Source organism: Pithys albifrons, chromosome 7, assembly GCF_047495875.1.
Source record: "Pithys albifrons albifrons isolate INPA30051 chromosome 7, PitAlb_v1, whole genome shotgun sequence".
Lineage (NCBI taxonomy): Eukaryota > Metazoa > Chordata > Aves > Passeriformes > Thamnophilidae > Pithys > Pithys albifrons.
In genome coordinates, this window is record NC_092464.1 from 14,824,585 (window position 1) to 14,841,876 (window position 17,292).

At 39.5% G+C, this 17,292-nt stretch overlaps 1 long non-coding RNA gene across 1 annotated transcript in view; it reads left to right on the top strand.

The window, feature by feature from the left end:
• The first annotated feature begins 461 nt into the window (after window positions 1-461).
• Window positions 462-17,292, top strand: part of LOC139674098 (uncharacterized) — a 48,905-nt gene continuing 32,074 nt past the window's right edge. Inside the window, exon 1 of the long non-coding RNA XR_011698273.1 lies at window positions 462-536. This is a non-coding gene — a long non-coding RNA (uncharacterized lncRNA). The remainder of the gene's footprint in view (window positions 537-17,292) is intronic.

A 17,292-nucleotide genomic window follows, 5' to 3' on the forward strand; every position in this document is an offset into this window, starting at 1 on the left:
GAACTGCCAGATCCTGTGGTGTTAACTGGGGTGTCCACCATAGCGAGATCTCTCAGGGTTGATGCATCCTGTGTTTCCTGGGTAATGTGCATGCCAGGATGCTACAGGAGAGGTTGTGTTTGAAGAAACTCCGTAGTTATCTCATGTTCAGGAAAAGGCAGTGGTAAAGTGGGAAGAAGAAGCACCTTTATGCAGCAAGCTTAGTGTAAGTTATGTGCTTCAGCCTTGGGTGAGATATGAGATGCAGAAGACAGGGGAAAAGAGATAGAGGCTACTTGATGCTCCACTGTTTCTCCTGTTCATTGGCAGTGTTTATTTCCCAATTGTGATGAAAGGACCAGGCTTATTTTACCAGGAGGTGCTAATACTCATGATGAGTACAAAGAGTACTCACATCCTGAGTACTCACATCTTGTTGCTGTCTGCAACAAGAGTGGGTGTTTGCACTGCCAGAGCCAGGCTGTGCCTTGTGCAGAAAAACGGAGGAGTTCTGTGGTCTGGGTTTGGAAGGGGATTTTTGTACATTTGATGATCTGGTGGGTTTGGCTTGTTTGTTTTTCTTTTTTGTTTTTGTTTCACAAATGTTGCTCTGAGTCTGGACAGCATCCTAGAGGGGCATCTTTATTGGACGTAACTGCTGTTTTCCAATCCACTCTGAGTGTTTCATCTTGGCCGCAAGCTGAAGCACACACAATGAAGAAAGGAACATCACTCATTATTTGTCTTCGGGATTGGCAGAGTTGCATGGGTGAAGGCAGATGTGGGTCTCTTGGGATGCTGCAGCTATTGTGGTAGGAAATTTTTTCAGTCACAAATTCGAATGAGGTTTGGGAGATGAGTGCAATTTGTCTCTAGTTTTATTTTTAGTGATTTCACTTTTCTGGCTTAAGTATTTCATTCTCTTTTATTGTCAAGATTTATTACCAACAGTGTTGTGAAGTGCAGCCAGTTCTAGTCCTCCAACTCCTTCTTCCTAAATTTAATTTTTTTCAATGAAATAGTTTCCTGTAAGACATAGAATTGTTGGCTTATTCGCAGATTACATCCAAGAGCTTTTTTAAAACTTACTATGGCCAGCACCAATTAAGTGCCTGGTGCCAAGTCCCTTAGCTGCTGATGGAATAAATGAGAATTTCAGTTGTTTCAGAGACGACTGTGGTTTTGGACAGTGAAAACTTAAGAACATCAAGTTCCTAGTTCCTTGCTACAGTACTGGTGTTTGTGTTTCTATAGCCCCATTTTTTGGCAATTTTAATACATTTATTGACATAATTTTCCTGTTGGGTAGGAAATGCTATTATCCTTATCATTATCATTATTTTTCAAGTGGGAAAACAGAACCCCAAAAAACTATAGCCATGTTTATATTAGAGAGTACATCACATGCAAGAGAAGAAGCAACCTTACCTAGAGGGGATAGCTGTTTATAGAGAAATGCTTCTTGTGATGAATTTCTTATTGGATCTGTCAAGAGACACACTGAAAAAAGGGAAGTCCAAGTTGTATTTTTGCATATGTACCAGAAGATAAATCCTTGGAGGAAATTATACTTCTAGCTCTCTAGGCAAGTCATGGTATCTGGGATGGAGAATGAGGCAGATCTGATGTGAAAATCCCTGGACTGAGCCCTTTGCCCCATAGGCCTGCTGAACTAGGACTCCCCCTGTTGCAAGCAAAAAATGTCTGCAAAAACAATTACTAAAAGAATGTTTTCTGGAAAGTAGTGCCTTCCACTGAGTAATATTTGAGTCCAAAATATTGACTGGAACATTTTTTCTTCCTCTTCACAAAGACAGCATCTCCAGGACCTCTGGATTTTGGGTTTAGTCAACTAGTATAGGCTTCTTCTGTGCCTATTTTTTGAAAGTATGAAACACACCACACTAATTAAGAGCAGGCTGTGATGAGCACCTTAACTCCAGACACACAGGGCTGTTCTGTAATGGACGGAAAAGTAACATGCCTTAAACTGTACCTTAGGGGGAGGTCCAGCTCCTTGTCTATGTCTAAAATTTCTTGTTCATACTTGTAATTAATCTGAACTTTAAATTATTCTTTACTCTAAAGAAAAGGAATACAGAATCAACAAATGGAGAAAAAACATATGGGCTTTACTCTAGTTGTGAGTTTTGTCAAAATAAACATTTTAATGGGTTATTTTCTTTGTTTATCTACAAAATATCATCTAATTCTTTCAGGAAAGCTAATTTAAAGGTTTCTTTCCTTTAAATATATTCTGTCCCCCTCCAATATATAAATAGAAAGTTTAAGAAGTGAAGTTTGACTTCTGTGTTCCTGAATTTTCTCTAAAAGTCATGGAGCTGGCAGGATGATGAGTTATTGGTTGTCAATAAAGTAACTATTGATCATAATCTTCCAAAATTCATCCTTCATATGTGTGTGAAAACAGATTATGCTGCAAACTGTAGAACAGAATAAATTACTTTGTCCCCAAGGGAAGAGCAGATAATTACCAAATAACATTTCCATCAAAGCTGTAGCTAAGTCCTGAGTGTTACGTGAGACAAATTTCACACTCCTACGAAATGAATAAACTTGTTGGTACTTTCACACAAATTAAGCTTTGTAACATTTCAGTAAAAATCCCATCAGGAATGTCCTCATTTTTATAATTAATTTCAATTTCCTTAAGGACAAAGGAAAGATAGATGTTCAAGGGAGAAAGCACATATTTAGAAATCTTTTGCTTTCCTGTGTATATTTTTAACAGACTGGGTTTATGTTGTTAATTTTTAAGAATTCTATAATCACTTGTTAGCCAATATGATTTTAAACATTTTCATATTTCCGAGGTCTATACTAGGTTAAAATATACATTTTGGAAAGCAGTATTGTAGTGAAAGGGTAATTTATGCTTTGCACTAATTCCCTCTTATCTATTGACATAAATTACTGCTTTGAGAGAAGGAGATGCCTGAAGCTCTCATTATTTTATGTACCAGCTTGTGTTCAAAGACCAGAGGAGATTTTGCAGCTGAGATTTCACAGCTAACATTTTGCAGGACATTCAAACTCTTTTACTGAAACTTATGCTGCCCTCCAGAATTCAGTGGAGATGACTTTGAAAAAAACTGCACTGAAAATAATTTGTGCAAAGCCAATTTGCAGTTTCAGAAGGCAGAACTTCTTATTGGAAGAGGCTAAATTATTTACTGGAAATAAACTACCTATCAAATATAGCTATTTTGCCTTGTTTGCAAGTAAAGACCAGATTTTGGATCCCATTAATGTATTTGTTACTCAGAAGTCTTTTCCAATAAACTGAAATATTCTGTCTATTGGCTGTTTGTGGTACAGGGCCAGTCACCTCCACAGTGCAATTACTGCCTAACTACAACTCACCAAACAGTGGTGTAAAGGCACTTCCCAATTCACTTACCTCCAAATGTCTAAATTAAGTGAAGTCAGACCTCTTGTCACCAAAAGGAAGTTTCAGTCACAACTTCACAATTAGACCTTTTCTTCAAGTGCTTTAATGAACAGTGAAATCACGACATCTGACGTGGTATTTCTTGGCAGCTGAATGACCACCTCAGGGCTAAGTTATAAGGACGCTTCCTTTGCCTTGACTAATGCAGTCTTTCTCAGCTACACCTTCCCAGTGTCTCAGCCAGCAAGGCTTGGTGGTGAACACACTGAAAATGCTTCTAGAATGGAAGAGAAAGGGACAATAGAATGGCTTACTTGCTTCTTGTGGCTGCAAGAAGATGTTATTTCCTTGCCTTCCCCATTCTCTCTGCTGCCTTATGTATCCTTCCCTTCACCCTCCCCAGTTTGTATTAACTTTGGCACCTTCTGGGATCTTCATGGAGATTCTTTAACTCACAAGGGCCCCACAAAACTGTTATTCTTTGGCCAACTCAAAATTCTGTTTAGTTACTAAATTGGATCAGTGTTTACAAAAGTCTGCTGAATGCCAGTGCTGGTGCAATAGAAGAGTATGACCTCTCCTTTTAGGCAGTAGTGAGCTTCTGAACAAGAAAGTTCACTTTGCATACTGGTCTAAATAGTGGACTTGTGTGTGCAATGCCTAGAGAGACTTTTCCATCACACAACTAACAAGGAAGGTCACTGAATAAAAAATTGCCCATAAGTGGTGCCTTCTATGAAGGCAAGTATAGAAGTTGGACTTTGATGATCCTTCCAAGTCTGGATATTCTATGATTTTATGATTAGAAATAATATTCATAGTGAAAAGTGGTTGTACTAATAAGCAGACTACAAGGGGGAAAGACTTAATTCCTAATTAATTCTTTAATCCTCTTTCCTGAACTAGAGGACTCTAAGCACCCTGCAAGGCCCTTTGAGTCCCTGGGCCATGGAAATGCTGTCCTTTACAGGTCCAGAAATTGCCCTGTGGAAGTGAAGATTAGAGAACACCAAGCACTCCAAAGTGTGATGCTACTGGATTAACAGCTAAGGCAAACAGATCTGAAAAGGAGAGAAATATCCATAGGCACAATGAAAGGTGCAGAATTCTCAGATTCTTGGGATGGGTAGACATGGGATGGTATATGACAACTTAAAGGACTACAGTTTCTTAAGGTCAATTGCCTACTTTCCTTCAAAGGGAGAGAAGGAAATGCAACATTGAAGCTCTGGTCACTGAAATGCTCTGAAACATTAAGCAACGACGCAGTTCCAGAGAGAAATGGATTTTATTTGTTATATATGGCTTAGAAAAAAGGAAGTTTGGGAAAGTCTTTGGACTTTCACAAACATATTTACTGTGGCATTAGCTTGTACAATATCTGGGAAAAATACTGAAGCTGGAATCAGGGTTTCAGGACTTGGGAGGTTTCCCACACAGGAGTTATGAAACTGTCAGGAGGAAAACACAGACTGTGGAAAACACAGCATGGGAGAATGAGTAGATCAGAAAGATATTTCCAGAATATCCATTGCAGGTTTGTGGGAACAAGCTCTGCTTTTGCTCCAAAGTGATTGTAAGTTTGGAGAATGTGGCTAGTCCAGTGCCAAAGACAAGCAAATACATTCTGCTATAAAAAAAGATAGTTAGCAGCAGCTGCTTTCTCAGAGTATACTCTGAGCTCCTATCTGCTCTCAAAAGACTACAGAACACAGCTATGGGAGCAGTAACAGTGTCTCTACAGTGTAAGCAGAGCTTTCCTATATGTGACCTGGAAAGATGAACTCTTATGTTGAAAGGAGAAAAAGGATCTAGGAGATGAAGTTTGGCCAAGTGTTTTGAGTACTTAGAGAAGCTGGAGGAACAGAACATCTTTTTGGCCCTCTGGACTTTACTGCTATCCTAGACTAGAATTATTTTTCTGTATATGCAGCTTTGGTACAAAGGCCTCCAGAGGAATGTGAAAGGCCCAGTAGCTATTTCCATTGAATCAGAAGCAGGGATGTGCTGCTAAAATAAGAATTGTGGAGTCTGGGATGAGTTAGGGGAAGGAAGTGAGCCAGCAGAGGTTACTTTCCCCCATTCCTTTTTGTCTTCTGGGTGAAAGCCTGAGCAAACGAGAGAAACCTCTGCCTGTCCCACTGAACATGGGTGGTTCCTGGGAGAAGAAAGGCAGATGCTTCAGAGGAGTTTGGTGGAGGCAATTCTGATGGTCAGTTCAGGAGCCAAACTTCCTCCATCACAGCTCTGCAGCGAGACCATGTTGTGTAGCCACTCTAATGTGACAGAATATAGGAAAAGAGCTGTTTAAGAGAAGTATTCTTTTCCTATGGACATCTTGGCAGTTATTTCTTCTGGGAGTCAGTAATTGTTTATCAGTAATAGGTGGTAGAGTAGCATAACTTAATCTAATGGTACTGAATTTTGTAACATGATATGTTTTAAACATGGTTATCTTAGAGGGATTTTGGAAAGTAAACACATAATAGACAACTTCTGAAAGTTGCAGCGCTGGTCAGATGTTGCAGAGTGCAGTGTTAGAGTTCTCAGGCCACTGTTTGGTCCAAGTTCAACCAAGAGTATATGGGACAGTTACTTTTGGCTGGGATTTTTGGAAATAAAATACTTGTTTGTTCAGTAGTGCAACTACAGCTAGGAAGATTGAAAGCATCTTTAGAAAACAAAATATTGTTTAGGAATTTTATGCATTCCAGATGGAATGATGGATATTGAGCAAGAGAATCCTGGTGGCCCCCCTCTGTTTTCTCTGAGGATATTTGTATACAGAAGATTGCAGTCAACTATCATGTGAGAGAACTTCGTAGCCAGGATCTGTAAGCCAGGAATGTGTGGACATGAGGGTCTTTAAGGAAATAGGGAAGAAAATATGTTGAAGGAGACAACTTGCAATCAGACAGTTTTGCAAAAGGCTTGAAGGCAAAAACAAGGGCATTTTCTCTCTTATATCTGAAGGCTGTAATGGAAAGCTGTATGGAGGGGACATCGAAGAACACCACTTTGTGACACCCACTAGGCCGGGGGATCCAGCCATTGAGCTAGAAAAAGCAGGGAAGGAGGTGGTTTTAGTGAGAGAGAAGATCAGGACTCCTATGCATGACTAACAGATTCCTCAACAACATTGTTAGTGAAGGACACAACTTCCCTTGGGGTAAACAATTGACAGCAGAATCGCATTTTTAGTTTTATTGAGCCCCTCAGTATGGTTTTTAGTCATGCCTTCAGTAGTGGCATCTTGACTTCCATTTCTATTACAATATGCTAGCAGTTGATGCAACTTTGAGGACTCTTTTCTTTGCTTAAACTCATTAAGTATTATATTTTCATGGACTCAGAGACTTTATTTGCAGATTTGAGTAGAAACTATTGTAAAGCTCAGTGAGAATCTACACAATTATTTATATTCTGTTTCAACAGTAATTTGGAAAATCTCTTGCCTTATTCTTACTTACACATTCATTGAACAAAATAGCAGCAACAACAATAACAACAGCAACTACAATAGTTGTTGGTTGTTGTTGTTGTTGTTAACCAGTTTGAAAATTAAAAATTAGTTCCTGCTATATAAATTTTGGCCATATAGTGGAGAACATAAACCCCCACTGCAGAAATGATCAGCCTTAGGTGATCATTTCTGCAGTGTAAATAATATTATGATAAAATCACTGGATGTGTTATTACTAATGAATAATTGAGCCAGTTGCAACTATAATGAAGAATGCAGTGGAAAGTCATTAACTGAACATGTATTTTGGGGTGTCTATTACAACACCTTAGGCAAAATTTTGCCGATCAGGTTTTATTCCTTGGGGCTTTCTTTCATGTCTCGAAATCTTCAGTATTTATTTATATGGGGAAAATGGAAATGGAATTGGTTGATTTTTTTCCCCCCAATATACATTACTCTGCTTCATTTACTTTGACAGAGCAGCATTGTGAAGAATGATACACTTGAAATATTAAACATTTTGCTGGATGTCTGATCTTGCACTCCCTCTCCAAGCTGAACTAATTCACTTTGATGTCCGTATGATTTTTGCACACAAAATAATTACAAGATCAGGGCCTAAATTTTTAACAATTTGTTATACCAATAACAGAAAAATCACACTGAGATAATTCACCTTGATTTCTCACAAATACATGCCTCTTTATCTTGCTGTGTAGAACATCCCAGATGGTTAAATCTGTTCCCTTGCAATAGCAACATGAAGGACTAATACTTGAGTGGATGCTGGAAGCAAAGTGATTGCAGCACCAAATGTGACTTGTGAGTCTGTAGATAACATGCAACCTATGATAAGAAAGGCATGCTTGTCTTATTAATTATTTATATTTGGAATGTGCTTATAATATTCTAGCAGAGGCAAGGTTTGTAGAGAGATATAATTGGGAATCAGTTGGGGTAATAAATAACATACCAAAATGAATTTTAATTAGATTAGAAAAACATTCCAAAGAAATAATTGTATAACAGACAAAAATGAATAAACACGCACCATCTCAACTGTTCTTTTCCACAATATTAGGTTGCTAATGGAGACTTAAGCAACTATTAGCATCTGTGCAGTTGACAGCTCCTTCTGCACAAAGGTAAATCTAACAACCCCCAGGTCTGAAGGTGGCTCTTTGCAACCACAGACTTCATAAATTTTAATACAAATTAAAATCCTTATGTTGGGACTATCCAATTGTTCTGAAAAAAATCTAAGCTGAAAAATGAAGGAGAGCAAAAAATTGGAAGTTGATTTTTTTGCTATTACCATGGAAAGGTTACAAAGTCCACTCCTCTCATAATGTCATTCCATAGCAGTGTAGGAAACGTGTGCTGGCTTCAGCTGTCAATCACTGTTTAGAAATGCCACCAATAATTTGTACTCTGGATGTCCTCGATGTGTGAACCCCTGGCTCTAATTGGATCCACTGATTTCAGCTAAATCTTGTCCTGTCAGCAGCTCAGCAGTAGGTAGGATATTGAAGCTCTAATGAATCCACTAATAACTTTAAATTGCCAACCTGGATTATTTTAAGTTTTATGTTAGCAAAAATAGTTTTACTTTCCTGAGGGAAAAAAATAATCTTGAATTAGTTCTTAAATAACTATGCTAAATTACTGACCAAGCAAGGGGGACATAAGCATTTTATATATATATATATGTGTGTGTGTGTGTGTGTGTGTGTGTGTGTGTATCTGAAGGGTTCCTTTGGCAGAGAAAGAAAATTAGGAGAGAAGGATGTCCAGATAAGTTGCATCGGAAAAAACAGAATTTCATGCTTTAGTCTAGCAAGCATAGAAGTAATTAGAGAAGTAAACCTTTTTTTCTGAGAAATAGGAATGATGAATCCAATATTGTTTCAGTAGCTGCTTTTGTGAGACAGAGGTAGTGCTGCTTTATCAACTCCTGAGTTTCTTACCCTGGTTATCTAATGAAATGAGATGTGTACAATAGTGCTATTTGTCTGTGTCTGTCTGTCTGTATACTCATGTCTTCACCCAGGAATTTTAGAATCTGTGATGAGAGTTTAGCAAATTTGACAAAGGATTAAATGTCTCAAAGATATCAAGTATATATAAATTTCATTTTTGCCAACACATAAAGATCCTGTTGGAAAGAGGCAGTTCAGTCCCAATCAGCCTGCTCAGAGCTATGCCATGGCAGTGAGAGCCACCCTTCCTGACTGGCTCCTGGCCACAGAGGTGGTGACAGGGAATGAGGATGAAGGCCTGCACTATCAATCCCTCCATCCCCTACCCAGCTGCAAGGTCTGACGAAGGCCTGTTAAAGACAAAAGAAAATATGACTGTTGTAGTGGGCAATCCCCGCTTTGTGAGGCAAGGATAGAGAGGGCAAAGCAGCATCACAGGGAGCAGAGAGGATAAGGAAAGCTTCTGGAAGCATAGGGAGCTCAGAGAGTGAGCTGGAGACAGCTGCAACTAATACAGGAACACAGCATGGAAGTATTGGGAGATACCAGACACTAGTTGTTTGGACTTGCACTTGTGGGGAAGATTTAGGGATGTGAAGTTGTGAGATTAGGAAGAAATGTAGTTACTGGTGATGCTGGAGAACACAGGATACAAATCCAAAGGAAACAAACCTTCACTAGCTGTGCAACACATGGAACAGTTGGGTTTGACTGTTTTTTTTAGATCTGAGACTTCTTCCTTGATGTTTCTGTGCTAAAATGGCACTGACTTAAGGTATGCTGCAGCAAGAACTACCAGCATGAATACTTTCAAGAACACTTGAAAAGCTAAAGTAAAAGGTATTTTCCACAAAAAACCCCACAATGTTTATTATCCAACTACATAACTACATATCGTCATAACTTCCTTGTCTAGGAAGCTGAACATATATATCCAAAATATATATGCTGTGACTGAAGACATAAGCCTCAGCTACTTCTGCCCCTGCTATTATGCTGGCATGGTAAAGCCAATGACCTAGAACTAAGAACAACTTTTAGGGCCCTGAATTTATCCTTTGGTTAAATTATGGGGCTTATTTTTAATTGCATATGGAGTAGTCATTTGCATGATCACTCTAACCTAAGTATTTGTCTACCATGTCCTTTCTCTGTGCTATTAAAAACAATAGTAATAATTGTAAGGCAATAGCAGATCCTGCCGCCTTGTATTTATAATGCCTATACACTTAATTTCCTTATGGTCTGAAAGAATTGGAATTTGGTCACCTCCGGCCACATAGAAGACCTGATTGATAGAATTTTAAAAAAGAGAGAGAAGCATGTGTTTCCTACACACTGGAGAAGCAGAAAGAATGTTTTGCATGGGCTTGACTGACTGAGCTCTCCTGAACTGATTGTTTGAATACATCTGTGATTCAGTTGTACTGCGAACAGTGTGCTAAGACACTGAGAGTCTGGGATAGAATCTTTCAATTAATTCAATATTCAAATATAGAATCTTTCACTTTAATGAATATTGGACAGATACTTTATTTCTCTATGTCATTAATTACCCAGATTTTAATGAACCTTCATTAAGGCTCTCAATTCCTTCAGCTTGTTTTCTCTCAGTTCCCTTTGATTGGCTCACATCCTCCTGATTCTGAAGTATCCGAAAGAGAGGAGAAGAAAACAATTGCAGAAGCAAGACAAACTTGGAATGCAGGAAGCTGCGGTTGAATTATTTTATGTGTAAGCTGAGTTGGAAACTGCAAGCACAGTACAGAAAGAATATATTCAGATTTTGCCTTGCAAGAAAAGGAAGGAACTCATATGAGAAATGACCACAAAAGGAAATGTGTAGCTGAAGAACAGGAGGACATAAGCCTGCCACCTGCCTCCTTTGGAATGAAGTAGCTGGGGTATGCATGTTTTGCTTGGATTCATTTCAGTCCAGCTTTCTAAACTTCTGCTTTCCTTACTCTTGGCTCCTTTCAATCTAGGATCTCCCCAAAGATTTGGTTTTTTTTTTTTGCTTCAGGTAAGTTAGTTTCTTTTTGCTGCTACATCAGCCAGAGCTGCATATTGCATAAATTATGAAGAGGGAAAAGGGGAAGGAGAAAAAAATTCCATTAGCGATACTTAGATTGTAAGTGTCTGATAACTGTTTTAATAACTGTACATTTGTCTTAAGGATCAAAGACTCCAAAGGCAAGTATGTGGATTTGCAGCTTGTTTTCATTTCTTCATGTATCTGTAGGTAGAGAAGCAAAAATAAACATAGATAACACAAAATGGAATGAGTGACTGGAAAGCTAAACTCCTTAGCCCTCTTGAGTTGTTTTATCCAGCTAGCAAACTTTTGCTAGAGATATGAAGTAAATACTAAAGAAGTGGTATCATTTAATTAGATAATATTTGTAATGCAAATATTGATAAAGTAGTTAATGGGCTAAATTCTTTCCCTGCACAGGGCTGCTGTAAGGGACAGACTTTGGAGGAAAGGAGAGGTTCCAGCATAAGGTGCCTGCAGCTTTCCTTGTGCCTTTGCTGGAGATACAGAGGACAGCCAACATGACAGCAGTGCTGGCTGAGGGAAAAACAAAGAACACTCTTATCTGGTGTTGTGTTCTGCTGGTGCTGTCAGTCTTTCCATTGACTTACCCTAGTAGGAAATCCAAGGAAAATGTGAAGGGAAACTGAAATACAGCTTCCTGAAAGTGTGCATGAGGTGTATGTAGCCTCTTACTGAGGGTATGCCGGGATTGGGGAAGTACAAAAAAAACCCTACTGAGAATTGAATATTGTAAATGTACAGCAGGGGTCTCCAAATCAGAGATGTCTGAACACAAAATGCTCCCCCAGCCATGGTAAAGATCTTGGCTAGGAGCCTTGGTAGCTGGGAAACTTGCTAAAGGTAAGATCCTATTACAGCTGTGGCAGAAAACCAGACCAAAACAGCAGCTAGGGCTACATGAATGACGACTCCTGTGTCTGTAGTCTGAATGGCTGTCTGTATTTGGGATCATAAAAATGTCTAAGTTGATTTCTTCTGCTGCACTATAGCAAAAGTTCCATTTTAGAGCAAAATGTACTTCTACAGGTGCCTCATCCAAAATGCAAATGTTAAAACAGAAAATCTAGGCCAGCTTTCAAAGGAGGAATGTTTGGGAAATATAAACTGGAACATTCATTACTAATTTTTCTAGGGCCAGATTTTCAGCATTGATTTCTCTACTTGCAGATAAAATTTCCTGTCTGTAGATAATTACAAACACATTTTTCTGATAAACAGTCACCATGTTTTAATTCAAGTTTTAGAAGCTAAATACTAATATTTACAATTGTAAAGCAAAGGTCAAAGCCAGAAGTACCTTTATGAGACTTTTGATCTACCTTGCTTTTTGCAAAAAGTCAAATTCTAGCATGTTTTTGTGTCCCTTTTAAATTGTGAGAACCCTATTTTCATCGCAACAGGACCATGAAAGAACCCAAATGTTATTTTCTAATTAAAACTAGGAATTATTTGAATAATTCTAAGTTGCATAAAATTTAATACATTTTCATGAAGAGATATCTTCCCCAAATACTTTTGGATTTTTTTTTCTCTTGGTAGAAGTTTTGGCTTGCAACCCTGTTTCTAAAGATTTGTACTAACTTCACTTTGGTGTTCTTTCTTTCAAGCTTATTTCCAGGAACTCACCTGCTCTTTAACAATGATTAATCCAAGTCTTTTCCATGCCCCTTATGCACACAGAAACAACTACCACTCTGTCAGTTCTATGTATACATCTTTCTTACTAAGGAATGTTTGTCCATCTCTTTTACACACATCCCATGCCACCATGGCATCATTTGTGCCTGACAGTGAGTCCACAAGCACAGCAGTAACAGTTGGTTTTGAATGGCTGATGGCTCAGCAAAGCTCTCTGTAACTGAGGATACAGTAAAATCATTTTGACCCAAGTTCAGAGTCCCTGACAGGCTGGCACCTTGAGCAAGTATGTGAGTAATTTCAGTATACTGGGCACTGAACTGGCACTGAACAACACTGCCTTTTGTCTTCTCGTAACCCTGTGGTAATGGTGGCTGCATTTCTCCTACATGTTAGCCCTAAAGCTGCATATGAAGCTCTTCTGCTATTCAAACAATCACGAAGCCCCAGGCTTTCCCTCAGGGCAGCTGGCCATGGGCACAAGGGCATGTCACAGGAAGGACTAAGCTGGTCTTGCCTTGCTGCTTTGGCTGGGATGTTTCTCTGCCCTCCTATCAGTTGGTTTTGCCCATGGACAGTGAGCAGTCCTCCACCTCTGCAGCACTCATCTGCCACTTCTCAAGTTCACAAATAACTACTTCAGCCCTAGAAAAACCCAAAGTGGCTTCTGGGTTTTAATTTGAGTGTTCACAGGTAGCTGTCAATTAGTACTAAACTGCTACCTGTACAAAGACAATGAGAGCTGGTGCTCTTTCTGCTTGATGATGATCGCTAAAAAAGTCTGGCTAAAATGTATCTGAGCTGTTCTCTCCTCTGTCTCACCCAGCTGGCTCTATAATCATCAGCCCTTTCCACTCAGCCTGTAAAGTAGCACTTAGCTGAAGAGCAGAGGTTGAAAAATGCCAGTCACTTTCATAACCATATAGCAACCACATTCACCGGGTAACTGTAAAGGATTGTGATGTCGCCATGTGTGTAATTTTTCTGTTATAATGTGGACAACCCCAGGTAAAATTTTAGCTTAAGCCATAGACAGGTTTGAGCATTTCATCTGTCTCAGGTCACACTGTGCATTTGAAAAGCACAGATGTATTCCTACTTGTAAAATCATGTTGTGAGTTCCTGCAGAAAGATGAGACTGATCTAAGAAAAAATTCTGATATCCTAGGGGTAGAAAGAGCCATCAAAAAGTTTTCCTTTTTCCTGTCTGTTTACTTTTAAGTAATACAGAGTGAAGTATATACATAAGAAAAACAATGCATTTCCTGAAGAAAAAGATCTCCACCCCACTCTCACCTGGACTTTCTCCTGCTCCTTGCCTCTTGCTGATACTTTGCACCTGTGTGCTGGCAAATAACACTTCAAAAAATTAGATTTTGGGATAGTTACATGCTCATGCAGAGGGATGCATGGGTTGGTAAGGAATATCTGGGACAAGCAACAAGTGCTGAACCTGAGAAGCTGGTGATGAGACATGAAAAGCAGGCACTCTGCTGAGAGGCATGGTACTTTTCAATACTTTTCAGTGTTTAGTGACTTTGTAATCTTGTAACTGACCCCCTGACACTTTTCAGAAGAGGACATTTATCCTTCTGTGGGCATTCAAAGGTAGAAAATTCTATAATTTCTGTTGTTAAACCATTCCTACTTCTTGTGACTAGAGGAATAAAGAATACTTGTGTATCCCCAAGCCTGAACTGAATACTTGAGCTTTTGGCAAAGTCAGTTGTTAGCTGGAAGCACAGAGATATATATGCAGGGATTCTCACGCTGATCTGTGCAGCATACGTGGTTTGAGAGCTTTCAGGGAAAAAAAAAATTCACAATTCTTTCTGGTTAAACATGACTAACAATGAGGTAATGGTGGCTCAGAAACATGTTGTAGTTAAGGTTGCACTCTAGAGACTGTGGTTAGCTTCCCAGGCTCTGCTATTGGGCCAAGAAAAGTAATTACAGTGATTAATAATAATGTTTGATTTGCCAGTCACATAGTCCATGCCTCAGAGCTGGTTGGTCTGGAGGAGGGGGAGGTAAACTGTGGGAAGGAAATTAGAGCAACAAAGTACAGTCCTTGCAATATATAACCAAACACTGCTGGAGCCACCTCAGTCTGGTGTCAGCAATTTTCATACAGCTGGATACTACAGCTATGGTTTTGTGCTGTACAGCAGAAGTTCACTTATGTATCAGTATCTTTCTGGTATGGAGGTGTGCAGTGCAGAACGGGATAACTCACATACTGTGCCCTACAGCTGTGGTACTGTGCCATACAGAAGAGCCTGCTTTGTGTAACTGAACACCACACAGTCATTGCTGTGCTTCGGAGCGGAGTTGGTTTGTAGGATTGAACGCTATAGCAAGGATAATTTTGTATTTCTGAAATGAAGAGCTATAAGTACCTCACCTTTCTGATGGGGATTTACTGGGAATGCATGTATAATGGGACTTGAAAAGGGAGCTTTGGCTGCAGCAATAATCATAAAACCTTAATACTGTCCCATTGTGTGCTTCCTGCCCTTGCCCTTCAGGGTGCCTGTGGGGAAGGTGGGGTGGACGGAAGGAAGCAGTCAAAGGCTGCTGTGGCAGAGACGGGGGGAAAAGGTGAAAGCCAATCCCTTGGCAAAGTTGGGCTTCATGATTACTGGAGTCACCACAATGAAGAGGAGTTGTCATGGAAACCATTGCAAAAGATTAAGCATATCAAGGAAAACTGATTGTGAGAGAATGGTTGGAAATAGAATTAAATTAATGTAGAAATGATGTTTTTGTTTCATTTCACAAGTCGTGATAGAAACCTTTACATTCACAAACATCCAATTAAGAGAGAAGTTATGGTGAAATCTGCAAGCCCTGTTTCAGAAGAGCATGATTGCTCTATAATTAAAGGAAAATAAATAGTGTTTTACTATCCAAAATGAAAATCCAGTGGTGCAGACTCTGTTATTCTTCACTTTCCCACTGTAGAATCTGCAGAGTTTTTTTGACATTTTAGGCAGACAGGCCACAGTGACCCCCTGGGATGTACTCACAGGTGCAGTGGCTTCCAGCCATGGAGTGGTCAAATGAATTTCAGATATTTGGGAGAGGAAGGGAACACTTAACTCCTCATTCTCTTTGTCACATGTTGGCCAGGCTCCTGGACCAGCTAAGCTGTGCTCATTTGCAAGTTATGAGAACAGAATGGCAAAGGTCAGTGGTTTATTCTGTCTGTGCTGGGCACTGCCTACACCAGTCCTTGACATAAAACAAAACAGACTTCAAACTGTTTTATAGTGATGAGAAATAACTAGCACAACTGGCTTAGGTAACTGGGAAGAAAGTAAACTTGGAATTCATGACCACTCCTCCCACTCTTGGTAACACCCCAGGGACAACCAGGGCCAGGGTCTTGACATCTGGACCTGACGAAGGAAACTAAAGCCAACTAACCAGTCAAAGCTTTTTTGTATTAACAGAAAAACACAGAGTATTATAGATGGATTGGAGAACACAACCCAGTGACTCCTGTTCATGCATTAGCACTTTGTTGTGCCACAGTCAGCAAGGGATTTGTCTCTTAAAAAAGTATTTCTGGCCTAGCATAAAATTAATGACACTGGTTTTCACGCTGCTGCTATGAGAATGTTTCTGGGGAAAGTGGGGATTATGCTACATTAGTGAAAACAGCAAACCTTGTTTCAAGAAAATGCAATTAAGTGTTTGGCAATAACAGAAGACAACATTAGAATGACAGAGTAGGAGTGTGGAGAGGGTCTTTCTTGGTTTGGAATAGATGTGTTGGACATGCTGTGTCATTAGGCCTTTCTTGCTCAGCTCAGAGGCTCTGAAATAACGACACTGGAACATCTGAACAACACAGCTCCTCCATGTCCTCCTTGGACTGAGTAGTATCCATGCACCTGAATAGCTGGCCAAAGCCAGGGAGCTGAGGCGTTGTCCAGTAGATTTCAGTCACTTTAAACACCTGTGCATTGACTAGTCACCATCCAGTCTTATGTAGATAGAGTTTCAATTGCTCAAACAGGGCTAGGTTGAACTGAAGATGCCTAGGGAGGTAATGGAAGCTTACATATAGAGCCGCATAATTTTTTATGGACCTATGTGATGATGAATACCTGCCTTTTCCTTTTGCTTTAAGGTATTTCCTGAGGTGCCGCAAACTCACACTGGGGAAGACAAACATAGTGCTTCCTGATTAATTTTTATTACTGAATCCCAAAACTTTAATCCAGATAGACTGCCCTGCACTGCATTAACCCATGTCTTCACAAAAAAAAAAAAAAAAAAAAAAAGCCTAATTCACTTTCCCAAAGTGTTCGTGGGATCAATACCATACCAGCAGGTGGTGGGTGATTAAACTTCTTTAGTGTGTCACTGAATGACTGAAAAGTGTTGGATGTTGCACATCAGGTCCAAAAGGTTTTATGTTTGAGATGACTTTGACAGTGCAGTTGGCTTCTTTTTATTTACAACTGTCACATAAAAACTGTGACACTGGGCAATATTTGTATCAAAATCTTGCAAGATCCCAGACCTAGTTATACCGTATGTTGCTTTTCCTAAGATACCTCTGAGAGCCCTTTGGAAACCTGAGTTGGTGCACATGATTGTTTTAGATGCTGTGAATCGAAGTGCCTTGATACTGGAATGATGAACGTAAAATAAACTCCCAGATAAAGAAAATAACTACACCACGAGACAAAAACAGCTGTATGGGTTTCCTGTTTGCATCTGGCTTTAAGTCAAGCTGCTGAGATAG